Source organism: Podarcis tiliguerta, assembly GCF_965153285.1.
Source record: "Podarcis tiliguerta genome assembly, chromosome: 4".
Taxonomy (NCBI): Eukaryota; Metazoa; Chordata; class Lepidosauria; order Squamata; family Lacertidae; genus Podarcis; species Podarcis tiliguerta.
The window spans coordinates 68,264,615-68,277,589 of record NC_139537.1 but is presented as its reverse complement, the minus strand read 5'-3'; the positions used below and the strand labels follow the sequence as shown (position 1 = coordinate 68,277,589).

General features: G+C 40.7%; 1 long non-coding RNA gene across 2 annotated transcripts; it reads right to left on the bottom strand.

Annotated features, from left to right (window-relative positions):
• Positions 1–1,665: 1,665 nt before the first annotated feature.
• On the bottom strand, positions 1,666–8,544 carry LOC310676096. Of its 2 annotated transcripts, none has more exons than XR_014510407.1 (3): positions 8,386–8,544; positions 3,257–3,337; positions 1,666–2,936 (listed from the first exon to the last, which is right to left on the bottom strand). It is a non-coding gene; the product is annotated as an uncharacterized lncRNA (long non-coding RNA). The 2 variants fall into 2 exon arrangements; XR_014510408.1 differs by lacking the exon at positions 8,386–8,544 and adding an exon at positions 6,901–7,223.
• Positions 8,545–12,975: the final 4,431 nt, after the last annotated feature.

The following is a 12,975-nucleotide window of genomic DNA, read 5'->3' as shown; positions in this document are numbered from 1 at the left end:
TGAGCCATCTTCCCCTGGGGGTTCCCTAGGGGTTCCCTGACTGGTGTCTTCCATCACTCCTCTGCATCCAGCCAGTCCATGACATTCAGTTCTATGACTAAATATTCCAATGCATGAATGAATATGTTATATAAATGTAAAGGATGGGGATCATGATTCAGGGCAAAATCTACATCCACTTAACAGGAGCACAGGAATTATAAATGTTTATCGTCACTAGTAGACAGAGTGCATCCATAGGGGGCTGTGGCTTCTCGCTCACATGAGTAGTATAGTCCCTTTGTGTGGAGGCCAGCTGTCTTTGTTCTGGGACATCATAAAGCTGATGCATCAAAAAAGTCACATTGTAGATGATAGCTGGTGAGATAAACCAATGGTCTCTGGCTCGGTATAAAAGAAGTTCCCCATATTCCTAAATTATTTCCCTCTGGAGCATGCAGTAATACTTGCCCTGCTTTCTAGATATCCTTGTGTTGAACATTTCCCTGCTCCATATCACTGGATGCTGTGGGTGGAGAAACACACATCTGACAGATCAAGGAAACAAGGGATATGCCTGAATTTAATTATTTAATCCTGTGCTGTATTAAGAAGCAAAAAATAAAAATAACAGAGGAGGAGCAAGCAAAATGTGTTCACAGGCTTTCAGAAATGCCTCTAATATTTCAGTTCTCATCAGCTATAAGTCTGCACTATGTCGTTTCTCCACAAGAATATATATATATATATATATATATATATATATATATATATATGGGCAAGCATGTCCTGTGTCTGCGGAGAAGGTAGACTGACTTTTCCCCATGGGATTTCTTCAACAGTGCCAATAACTTCCAGACCCTGCTTTGTATCACAGTGCTTCTCAGGAAGGAGTAAAGCTCAGATATGACGGACAGGTTCAAGCTTGTCAGCATATCAATGTTTTTGATGTGCATGTCTGCTTATCCTCTTAGGGTTTACTCCTTTGTGTTTTGTGTGGCTGGAGTGCTTTAATATTGGAAGAATGCAATCAACGAACCCTTGCCAGCTTTTACTCATCTTTCTCTCACCTACCAGGATGATTGATATATCACCCAGCCAACAAATTATCATTATCATTGTTATATCATATTTAGATATCCCCAGGTATCTAGGAAAGAAGAAATGAAATGTTGTCTCATTTTTCATAGATTTAATCCACTATCCAATATTTCTGTTTAGACAAGAAAGTAAAAAAAGAGAGAGACACATCTTAGAATTATCTACTTTCCCCCCTCAAAACAATAAAAAGTTTCAAAGAAGTATAAAACCTCACTTTTACGGAATCAAAAGTATTGTGATTCACTTAGAACAGTGCTTTTCAATTTTCCATTAACTGTGTTCACATTGGCTGACCATGGAACATTAGCGTCTCCTAGAAGATCCTAGGACATCTTCTAAGATGCAGAGAAATCACATGAAGCACTGGCGAAGCATATGGGTTTATCGTCACACCATGTGAACAGGGAACACACTCTGGAATAGACCCAGCAAGCTCTGTGGCTCTACATTGATAGGGAGATCAGGATTTGCCTTATATTTCTGGTCTTCTCATTGAGCACCCCATGGTAAACTGCATGCCCAGGTGCATGATGCCTGCAGCCTGGTGAGGCGCCAACCATAGAAATAAGACACAGGACATTTGTATTCGGTCGAAATTGGCTACAACTTTATTGACTACAGATGTTAGTAGAGATCCCACAACAATTTCTGCTGTAAGGGAGAGAACCTCCAGATGTGGCCCTCTCTTTATACCACAAAGGTGGAGTCAGCTTTGGCTGGGTCAGCCTCACCCCAGCTGTGCCCTGGTTGGCCTGTTTCAACGGGCCTTTGGCATCAAGCCAGCATGGCCCCCAACAGTTGTGAGGAGAAGAAAATATGCTTCTTGGAGCTGGGCCATGACTGCACCAAGGCAACAAACACTGCTTCTCTGGAGCACCAGGTAAACGGGAATGTCCAAGGAACCCAGAGTTTTCTAGAACACACTTTGAAAAGCACTAATATAGAACCACCAGTGGTTGCCAGAAAAAATTATTCCTTGGTTTGGAAGTACACATTCTGGTGACTTTTTTAATGGGTTCCGATACATACACTGTAACAGCTTGTAATGCTTTCTTCTGAGGTCAATATTGGGGAAGTCTGTAGTTCTGAAAAAAATGACATTTAGCACTATCCTGGCAGCAAGCACATAGCTGCAGTGTAGTTTGAAAGGTGGGTCCAGTTCTTCTCACCCAACTGTTGATCAGCTAAGAAGGGGGAGCAGTGATCAGATAAGAAGGATCTACACATGTTTCCCCTTGCATGTGGTTTTCAACATAAGGAGCACAGGATGAAGTCACTGAAATGTAGATGCTGAGCTACAGAAACTTATGAAGGGGAGTCTCATTCATTCAGGAAATGTCACGACAAAGAGTAGCCAATCTTAATTTAAAAATTATTATGTGAATAAATCCTATTAAAATGTCTGGAAGATAATAATAGCGGTGCCTCATATTTGCAATCCAAGTTGTGAGTTGTCCTTCTGAATGCTGGATGGCATCCACATTTTGAGGCTCCTGTCTGCAACCAAAATGTCCCCCCCCCCCCCCCCCGGTTTCCTGCAGAAGCATCACTTGATCTGCAACTATATTTTCAGCTTGGTGCTTGGCTACTTTATCGTACTGATCTGGAGGACAGGATTAAAATAACTGTTCCACACATACACATGCCATCACCATTGGCAAAGGAGGGTTTTTTCCCTACTTGCAAGTGAAAATCTGTTCCAAATGGACCTCCATTTGTGACGGATCTGGTTCTTTTTATGCGGGCAGATTGTTGCAAGGGTTTCCCCTCCCCCAAAATTATGATAGGCAGCTTCCAGTTAAGGGATCCAGTTGCTTGGAGAGTGTCTTTACTGCCAATAACTTGCCTCAGTCCAGCTTGGGGTGGGGGCAGGAAGAGAAAGAAGAGAAGAGCTTTAGTTTCTCAAAGCCAGAACTTAAGAAAAGCTTGTGAACTATCCTTAGAATGCAAAGAGGTAGATTTGCAAGCATGCAATCTAGCATGTGGGGATGATTTTAGTGAGAAGTTCCAGAAAATAGCCTTTTAAAAACCAATAAAGGAAAATGTAAAAACATATGGAAATTTACTAGAGAATAAGAAAGGAAGGGGGGAAAGGAAGGAAATGGAAAGGCATCAAAACTGCACTTGCATAGACTTGCAAATGAGAAACAAAGCTCAGTTTAAATTAGCAACTTACAATTTCCTTGCTTAAGCAGAGTCTTGGATTTCAGAGCATGTACAGAGGTCCTGACAGATGGGATGTTCTGAAAGACAGCAACTTTGGGGTCCTGATTAGATAAGGTGTGGTCCTCTCTTTATACCACGAAGGTATACTACAGTGATGCTTCACATTTATATGAGGATCTGAGACAGGTAAAACCTGCCCCCTCTGTTACACCACTGTCCAAATCCCTGGAAGACTTCATGCCACCCACACTTCTAATATTTTACTCAAAGAGGCTGGCAAATCAGGTACAATGGTTGTCACAAACCATTTAGATTACATATGAAAGGTTGAGAGACAACACTCAACACCAACACATTTTGCAGGCAATTGTCTTTGTTTGATCCTACCAAAGGAATTACACAGCTTCCTATAGTGCCAACTCTACAAGCTTCAATTTGCTTGTAAAAAAATAAAAAAAATAAAATCCATTATTTCCTTATGATCAATTTTATAGCATTCCCAAGCAATGGGTACTGTTGGATTTAAGAAGTTGGGGGCAGGGGAGGAGAAACAAAGTGTAAAAGTATTGAATATGTTGATCCTGGACCTTATTGAATTAACTTAAATCACAATGAAATTGTATTTTTGTCTTTCAAAAAAAATATTTCCGAGTCAGATTTCAGTGCAGCAAAAGAGATCTGTGCATGGAAACTGGCTTCTGCTTATGGGCCACTGTTCTAAATTAGATCCATGCACGCAAAGGGGTACACATTGGACACTTTTGCACACCATACACATTGCCAAACAAATGGTTGGCAGTATTAGGGACAGTGGCTTGGATCCAGAATTCCTGTGAGTGAAGCTAAACTCATGGGGCACTCTCGCTAGGAAAGAAGGAAGGGGCTGATATTGATTCCTCTATCCTCCTTGCAGTCCCATGAAAATATGCTCTGGAGAATTGCATGATGCTGCAGGCAGGAGGGGGAATCTGCAAGAATTGCCTCTACAGGATTTCAATCCATTCCATGAATCCAATGCGTCCATCCATTTTTGGAAATGCAACTCTGGATCTAATCCAGTGCCAGTGATACAGGAATGAGGAAATGTTTCCCTTTCTCTCCTTCTTCTCCAACACATGACCAGTATTTTCTCTCAAGCACCAAAGTTGTGCTTAGATCTGTGCATGCATCCTGATCCTGAGGCAGGGAGTCTCAAAGTCTAGAAAACTCATATTATTCATAATGTTGATTTTTCACTTCTCTTCTACCTTCACGCCTTTCTTTCAAGTTGTTTCCCTCTGGAGAAATGTAATGTTGCCTCTGCTATTTCCTAAATTAACACATTATTATTAACGTCATAGACTTCTATGGAACAACTTGTTCTTACTTTTACACACTCACTACAGAAATGATGTTGGAATTAAATTCTAAATGTGTCACTTCATCAATTAAAAGGGACACAGTGGGCAAAAAAACCAAGTTGTGGTTCAGAGCTTGAACATGTGCTTCCCTGAATTTTCAAACAGCTGTTAGCATTTTCATCTGTCTTCAGGACTGGCTGGTGTGAATTCAGCTTCACTAGCTAAATACATTCTCTGAATACAGTGGTACCTCGGGTTACATACTCTTTAGGCTACATACACTTCAGGTTACAGACTCTGCTAACCCAGAAATTGTACCTCGGGTTAAGAACTTTGCTTCAGGATGAGAACAGAAATCGTGCTCCGGAGGCACGGAGGCAGCTGGAGGCCCCATTAGCTAAAGTGGTGCTTCAGGTTAAGAACAGTTTCAGGTTAAGAACGGACCTCCGGAACGAATTAAGTACTTAACCCGAGGTACCACTGTAGATAGAAATCCATGGCTGGTTCTTAAGGTTGCCACCTTGCAGCCTGGATAGGTTAAACCCTTCCATGTTGTGCATGGAATAGCAACATATTGCAAGCTTGTTAAGTATCTTTGCTACCATGAACATTTTTAAAAGCTGTCTAAAATGTATTAATGCAAGTAAATAAAAACTAGAGGGCTCCAAAAAGTGGGTTGATTCTTCTCAGACCCATACGGAGGACTGTAGCTACACATGGGGTCTGAATCAGAATCTCACTTGTCTCCCCATTGACTATTAGAGGAAATCAGCACATAGTTATGGACTTTTTGCTTTGTGGCAAAACTGACTGAAATTTGCAGGCTTAATATCCCCTTCCAAGTGGATGATGCATGTCAAATGTCAGACAAATAGGTGCAGAGGAGGTTGTTTGCGTATGTGCAAGTAGCCCTTGAATTCTGAAGTTTTTTTGTTAAGGTAAATGCCATTATAAATATTTTGTCATAATTTGATGAATTTTCTAGGCACAGTAGCCTTTTACATGTAGAGGGATACTGTCAAATTTCAGATGGATAGCTGCAAAAGGTGTTGTGCTAGATGCCTTTGAATTGGATTGGGGGTTACGAAAACCAGATCTGTCTCATTTCTGTTTAATGGATCACAATACTATCTATTTGGAAACTGAGTGAGCCAAACCTTTTTGGAGGTGGTATAGTCCTGTTATAGAACTGTTCTGTCTTCATTTACATTTGAAGAATTTGAAAGCAGACTTGTGAGAAAATTCAGTTTAACACTTTCAGGTCAAACTGTCAAGTTAACAAGTTGTAGGATTTCTCAGGCATTTTAAAGCCTTTATTGATTTTAAAAGGCAGAATTCTGTAGTAACTCTAGAACTCTCCTGACGACTCGCTCCAAGCCTGGTTAGGAGTGAAGAAAGTTAAAAAGATTTATTTTGTAACTGATCTTCAGATTATGAGTCATTTTAATTGGCTGCATTTTAAGCTAAAGTCCCATCATGCTTCTGATGTTACAGGCAGTGCAATGTGACCTAGGAACCTCTGCATCCAATACCAACAACATTTCACATTGTTCTCAGTGGCCCCTGAATGCTGTTGTGTACTTGCAGTTTCACAGAGATCCTACAGCAGTACCTTTTTCTAGCCTTTACCACTAAATAAATGTCAAAGGAAGAGGATAGTCAGGATGATGAGGGCTCGTGGTAGGAGCTGGGCATTTTGGGGTCCATTCAGACTCGCGTCCAAATTTCAGAGGATCACAATTTGAAACAGGCTTGAGAGAGAGAGAGAGAGAGAGAGAGATTTGTGACATTTAGGATACAAATGCTTGAATGAAATTCAGTGCCATTACTTGTTGTTGTTGTTTACTCGTTTAGTTGTGTCCGACTCTTTGTGACCCCGTGGACCAGAGCACGCCAGGCACTCCTGTCTTCCACTGCCTCCCGCATTTTGGTCAAACTCATGCTGGTAGCTTCGAGAACACTATCCAACCATCTCATCCTCTGTCGTCCCCTTCTCCTTGTGCCCTCCATCTTTCCCAACATCAGGGTCTTTTCCAGGGAGTCTTCTCTTCTCATGAGGTGGCCAAAGTATTGGACCCTCAGCTTCACGATCTGTCCTTCCAGTGAGCACTCAGGGCTTATTTCCTTAAGAATGGATAGGTTTGATCACCATAATTCAAAAGCATCAATTCTTTGGCGATCGGCCTTCTTTATGGTCCAGCTCTCACTTCCATACATCACTACTGGCAGTGCCATTACTACCGTGAGCTAAAACTTTGCAGCAGAATATAAAGACAGGGACACTGTGTGTGGTGATGGCTTTTGTTATACATACCTTGGAATCAAGTGACTTGGGATATCACACCATTACTATTAATCTACAATTTGATCCCACAGCCATAAGAAAGTAATCTACAACTGGCTGTAACTGGAGATTTTTCGACAGCAGCAGTAATTGGAGCTGACATGTATATTTTCTGTTTTAGAAAAAGATGGCAAAAGAAATGCAGAGAGGGTAAACAAAGAAAAATAAAACAGTCTGATATATTTGGAATTGACAACTACTAGTAAGCTGAGAAACCCACTTCCTGGATTTATTTCACGACTCGGAAGAATCAGCATCAGTAAGCCAATTCTTATAGTCCCCCCAAGGCCAGATCCTGTCTCCCCAACTCCCACCTTACAAATTTGTTTTCCTACTTTTCAAACCATTTAACACCTGGGAATTTATAGTACAAGAAAACAATGTTCCACCTGTATTTTAACTTGTCAATCTGTATTTTGCTTACCTCTAAGTGAATAGACACAGACCTTATTTTAATAATTGCTTGCATATTAATTTCCATTTATACTCAATTATGGCAAGGCAATGCATGCCAACAGAATAAAAATTAAAATGAAGTCATTAGAATATTTCAAAGTAATAAAACATACGTTTAATCTTAAACCATGCAGCATTGTATCTAGACAATTGATTCAGGATCAATTAAGCATGTAAAAATGATGTAATGGGCATCTTCATTGAAGACTAAAAATTAAGGTGCAGTAAAGGTAAAACTGCAGGGCTTACAGTAGCTTCTTTCTATGATTGAGGGTTGTGGTGCACAGAGGCTATATCATGAAGAACGTTTATTTGGCTTGTTGTTTTTGTTAGCACACATTCATCATGGAAGTTATTGGTATCTTTCTGCCCTGTAGCCTAACAAACCTCTATAAGATGGGAGTTTACTGTTCACATTGGATGTATTTTACATGTAGGTAATTGAGTCTGAGAGAGAACAACTTGTTCAAAGTCATTTGGGCTGAACCTGGCTGTAAATAACAGACCACTGAAGTAGTTCCATCATGCTTCTATTCCAGCAAAACAGTTTCATGGATTGTCTTCAAGACTGCTCCATTAGATAAGTCAGGAGCACAGATCCTTGGAGCAGGGGCAGACTTTGGCACCCTGTGTGGCACAAAAATCCAGAGTTTCCTGCCTCTCACCTTCCATTGCTCATCATTGCTGTGGCACCTCCTGCAGCACCTCCTCTCAGCTTGGCCTAGTGCAGGCAAACCTGTCACACTACCCTAAAACCATCTCTGCTTTTAGGATGGTTTATAGTGGCATGGTGAAAAAGTAAGGCCAGTCATCTGGCACTGAGGAAGGTATTAAACACAGCAACCAAGCCCACAGGGCAGATGTTAGAATGAAAATATATAAATGCTAGTAACCCTAGGACATGTGTAGCTATCATAGGATAACAAGACCCTAAGGAATTATGAAATACAAGGAAAGAGACAGGAGATATATACACACAAATCCAGTAATCATATTTACCTTACTTTTCACGCCAGCAATGATCTCATAGACTGTAAGGTTGCTAACTGTACAACACTAGATCCTATTTAAATGAATGCGGACTTCTTTACCTGTAAATTTCAGTACTCCTAGATCAACTCATAAGAGGTGAAGACAAATAAAACAGGGGAAAGAATTAGATGTCCTGTATTTAACATTACTGTAGAAACTATCTTTGTATGTGTAAACTAAAGGATTGCTCAAGAAGGACCATATTTATTTTCTCTCTCCCTTTATTGCCACCCTTTGGGTTCCTGGGGAGGAAAGAGAGATCCTGTCCCCATCAGGATATCCCATTTTTTACATGCTCTCGTGTGAGAACATTGTTGCTGAATCGAAGTGGATTTTATCACTAGAATCCCCTGATTACTCCATTTCCCCATTTTTGTTTGTTAAGCTATTTGGATTATGATGGCGATTTCAACATAACAGTAAGGATTTTAATATGCAAAATCCTGTACAAATATTAGATTGTCCATATCCTGTGGAAAAAAAACATTTATTTGGCAAACTGCCCCCCCCGAACCATGTAGAATGGCATTCCTTTTATACCTCTGTTGACAGATTTCTGAATTAATTGTGCTGTTGAATGAGTAGGAGTGACTTGTTTGCCCCCTTTAAATATTGACATTAGGCTTATGGTTCACCTGCAATATCTTCTATTCATGCCCATGGTGCTATGGCATGGCCTCAAATTTGTTCATTTAGTTCCTCAAAGAAATTCCTGCCTTATTTGTACTCTCCCATTTCTAAAAAATAATAATAAAATAAAATAAAAAGCCACTGGGCAGGAACGAGAGAAAGAAAGGCAGTTATTCAAAGCCAAGGGAGCTTTGGGTTTCTGTGTCTTAAACATCACCTCCAGCCCCAAATACCAACCTCATACCACCTTTGAAAATGAGGGGACTTTGAAAAGCAGTTTGTGGCATGGCAGCCAGGGAAGTCAGCTGTTCAACGGTGGAGACCCAAAAATCCCAGTGGGTATACCCAACCAATAGGCATGTTGATTCCAACCACTGCTACAATTGTGAAATAATGAAACAACTATTGAACGATGTTTCACAAAAGAAAGGGGTCTACTAGAAACTCATTTTTAAAAAATGTAATATGGATTCAGCCCAAACACATTTCTCGTTTAAACTTACCCACTAAAGAGCCATCAGAAAATGCAGTCATTGTTTTATATGTGCTCCCTGGTTCAAACAGAAAAGTTCTAGCTGAGTTGTCAACAGCAAAGATAGCCAGTGCTGAATCTCCAGAAGAAGTGAAATGAATGGATATCAGATAAAAATCACAAATGTTGGCAATGGCAGCTGAGTCAATTATACCATGAATAATGAAATCAATACATAGAACTGGTGTGCATTTAGCACTTAGCCACACCATTGCTTAGGACAAACAGATCAGCATGAGGGTTCCTGAAAAGGCTCATGGAGTCTCCATTCTTTCTGTAATTCTTCCTCTTCTGTGCTAAGCCATGGTTTGGCTTTGTGTGTCAACCTGGACTTTTGGTTTGTGCACATTACTTGACTGGAGAACTGCACTGCAAAATTCAGATTTGATAGATACCATTTTTCGTTCACTTATTGTTTCGCAAAGTGCGAATTAAGTGGGTTTCCCTTAAAATGCCAACTGAATCATCCTTAGCTGTGTGACTTGGGAGTGTCCAAGGACAGGAACTTGCCAGCAGTTCCTGGGAGTATAACATCTCAAAGTGCTGCTATCAACATGGAATATTTCATCCTGACTACTACAGTTCTATAACTGGAGAGCGCAGGTCACAAATTAAGTCTCCGCACAACTGCTTGCAGGCAAGACTGAGAGACAGCTTTGACAGCATCAAGGGAAATAAGTTGTGATTTGGTGAGTTGGCTCAAGTCCCATTTTCTTGTCAATATTTTCAACAAATAAGCTTTATTCAGCTTCCTACTCCCCAAGCTAGCCGGCCACACACACCTTCTTAGGATATACTTAAAACACTCTTTTCCTCTAGTTGACATCACTTCTTAAAGATGCTTTGATTTCCATTACAGCAGGAATGGCGAACCCCTGGCCATTCAGATATTACTGAAATTTTTCCATGCATCCATGTATTCAATAGGTTTTGCACCTCTTCTGAAACATTAAGTGCTCACCGCTTTAAAAAACAAAAACTCATAAAGTCTGAATTCACTACAAATCTGACCTCTCTTTCTTCTGCTACAATATTGCATCATATTTGTTCTATTTATCTAGGCTATTTCCTCAGCTGTCCTCCTTTATTCGAGAGGAGATTATGGAAATCAGGAAATTAACTTGAGCAGCCTTTCCCCTCCTTTCTTTTCAAAAGTGATCTAATTAATCAAATTAAAAACTGTTGTTTTGGAACCCATCTGTCAGTTTGGTACCTTTCCAAACTATCTGAGTAGATCAGTTGGTTTAACAGAATCTCTGGAATTCAAACTTACTCTTTTATGCTGTTGCCACATGTTCATTTGGTTAAAAAACACGTCAGGAAAAAAAAATCCCAAAAGGCAATGAGCTGTCTGTCTGTACCTTTCATGCATAGTCATAGTAATTTATTCAGAGAACTGGGGAACAATGTTTCTTAGCTCTGTGGAGATATGGAAAGGCGGAAGAAAAACTGCCTTCCTTGAAAATATATATACATCTTACATCTCACAGCATGTTCCCCATTAACAACTACTGTGTGTCTCCTCCCATTTCATAGCGTTGAACTTCGGCATGTTCTTTTATTCTCTGTTGCTTCCCTGGATAAAATGTGTTTCCTGTAAATAAGAACATTTTTTTGGTTGACTAATATGTTGGAGGAGCCACATCTGTGTATATCATTTCAGGCCATAGGAACAGCAGTTGGCCTGCTGGATATCAAGACTTGAAACAATATGCTTAAAGGCTGTCATTGAAATAGCAATGATTTGAAAAACATTCTCCATTCCTCTAGAAACTGCTTAATTATACATGCTTTCAGGGGAGGCCCTTTCTGTTATATGACAGTAAGACAGCTAGAGAAAGACAGCCAGGAGCAGCCCAGGTCAAGCCATTTTGTTTTCTGAGGTGGACAAGATGGCACTCCACACCTTCCATTCCACATACCAGACAGGCCATTGAATCTTAGGCCCCATCTGCCCTATACATTGAAGGTGGTGTCATGCATGACTTCCCCCAAAGAATCATGGGAGTTTTAGTTTGTAAAGGTGCTGAGAGTTATGAGGAGACCTCTATTCCATCCACAGGGCCACAGAGCTTCTTAGAGTTCCTTAGCAAGACAGATTGAATGTTAAACAGATTGAATGAGTATTGAACTGCCTTGGGGGGAAGGAGGAATATAAATATGACAAGAAGAAGAAGAAGAAGAAGAAGAAGAAGAAGAAGAAGAAGAAGAAGAAGCTCTCTGAGGGGAATAGGGGTCACATAGCAATTCTCTATGAGTCTCTCAACCCTTAACAAACTGCAGTCCCAGGATTCTTCGGGAGAAGCCATGGCTCTTTAAAGTGTTCCCATTCCATTTCAAATGTATGGCATAGATGGGGCCTTACTTCAGTGCTGGCTAGAGGACATTGTTCTTCACTGCACCTACAGACAGAAGTTTGTCTTAAGAGGGGCAGGTCAGGCTATGTGGCACACACAGCTCTGTTCTCTACCAGTTCTTGACCCCTACCCCCTGGCATCTGTCACGGGAGGAGACTTAGTAACAGTATGGCTGGCCCTGGAGATAGTCGTAATGGGTGGGATGTGCGGTAGGTTTTATAGATGAAATTGGAAACAATTGTAAATGCTGTCCTAAGTGTTTCACTTGTTGTTGTTGTTTAGTCGTTTAGTCTTGTCCGACTCTTCGTGACCCCATGGACGAGAGCACACCAGGCACTTCTGTTAGTGTTTCACTAACCTTTACTAAATGATGATGCCAGAAGTTAGCCTCAATATGTAGCACTGTCTGTTCGGTCAAAGAAACTGGCATAAGTGAACACAATCAGTAGAAAGGTGGAGATGTTGTAGGAGAGTCTCTTATATCAAAGTTACTGGGGAAATATGATGAATTGCTGAGATGTCCATTCCAGCAGGTTATTACTGTAGACTATTAAGTCTCCACAGGAATCTGTTCTAGAGCAAGGTGCAAGCTTCAAGACTTTCCCCAAGTATGGTTTGAAATTCTTTTTATCCCCTGAATCTGCTCTTCTTCCTTTCTTTTCCAACCTTTTCCAGACTGTCCCTAGTCTATTCCCCACTTTTTCTGGTTGTCGATCACATTTTCTTTTGACTTTATGCTTCCTCATGATCACCACATCCATTGTTCTCACCATTGACTATAGCACAGATACCGATTCATGTTGCTTCACTCCTGTTCCTGTTGCAACCAGCTGAACAGTCTACTCTGTATATCTTTCTTCTTCTGGGACCTGAGGTGATGGGGTCTGAGCCAGGAAAACACTTTCCTGTGCCTTTCCTTTCAGATGCAACTTAATCACGAGGGAACATTTTAATGAATTCTGCTCCATGAGCCATTTGCAACTACAGAATCTGCACATGCTGGTCTTCCATATTGACCTAGGCACTGTTGCTTGCAGT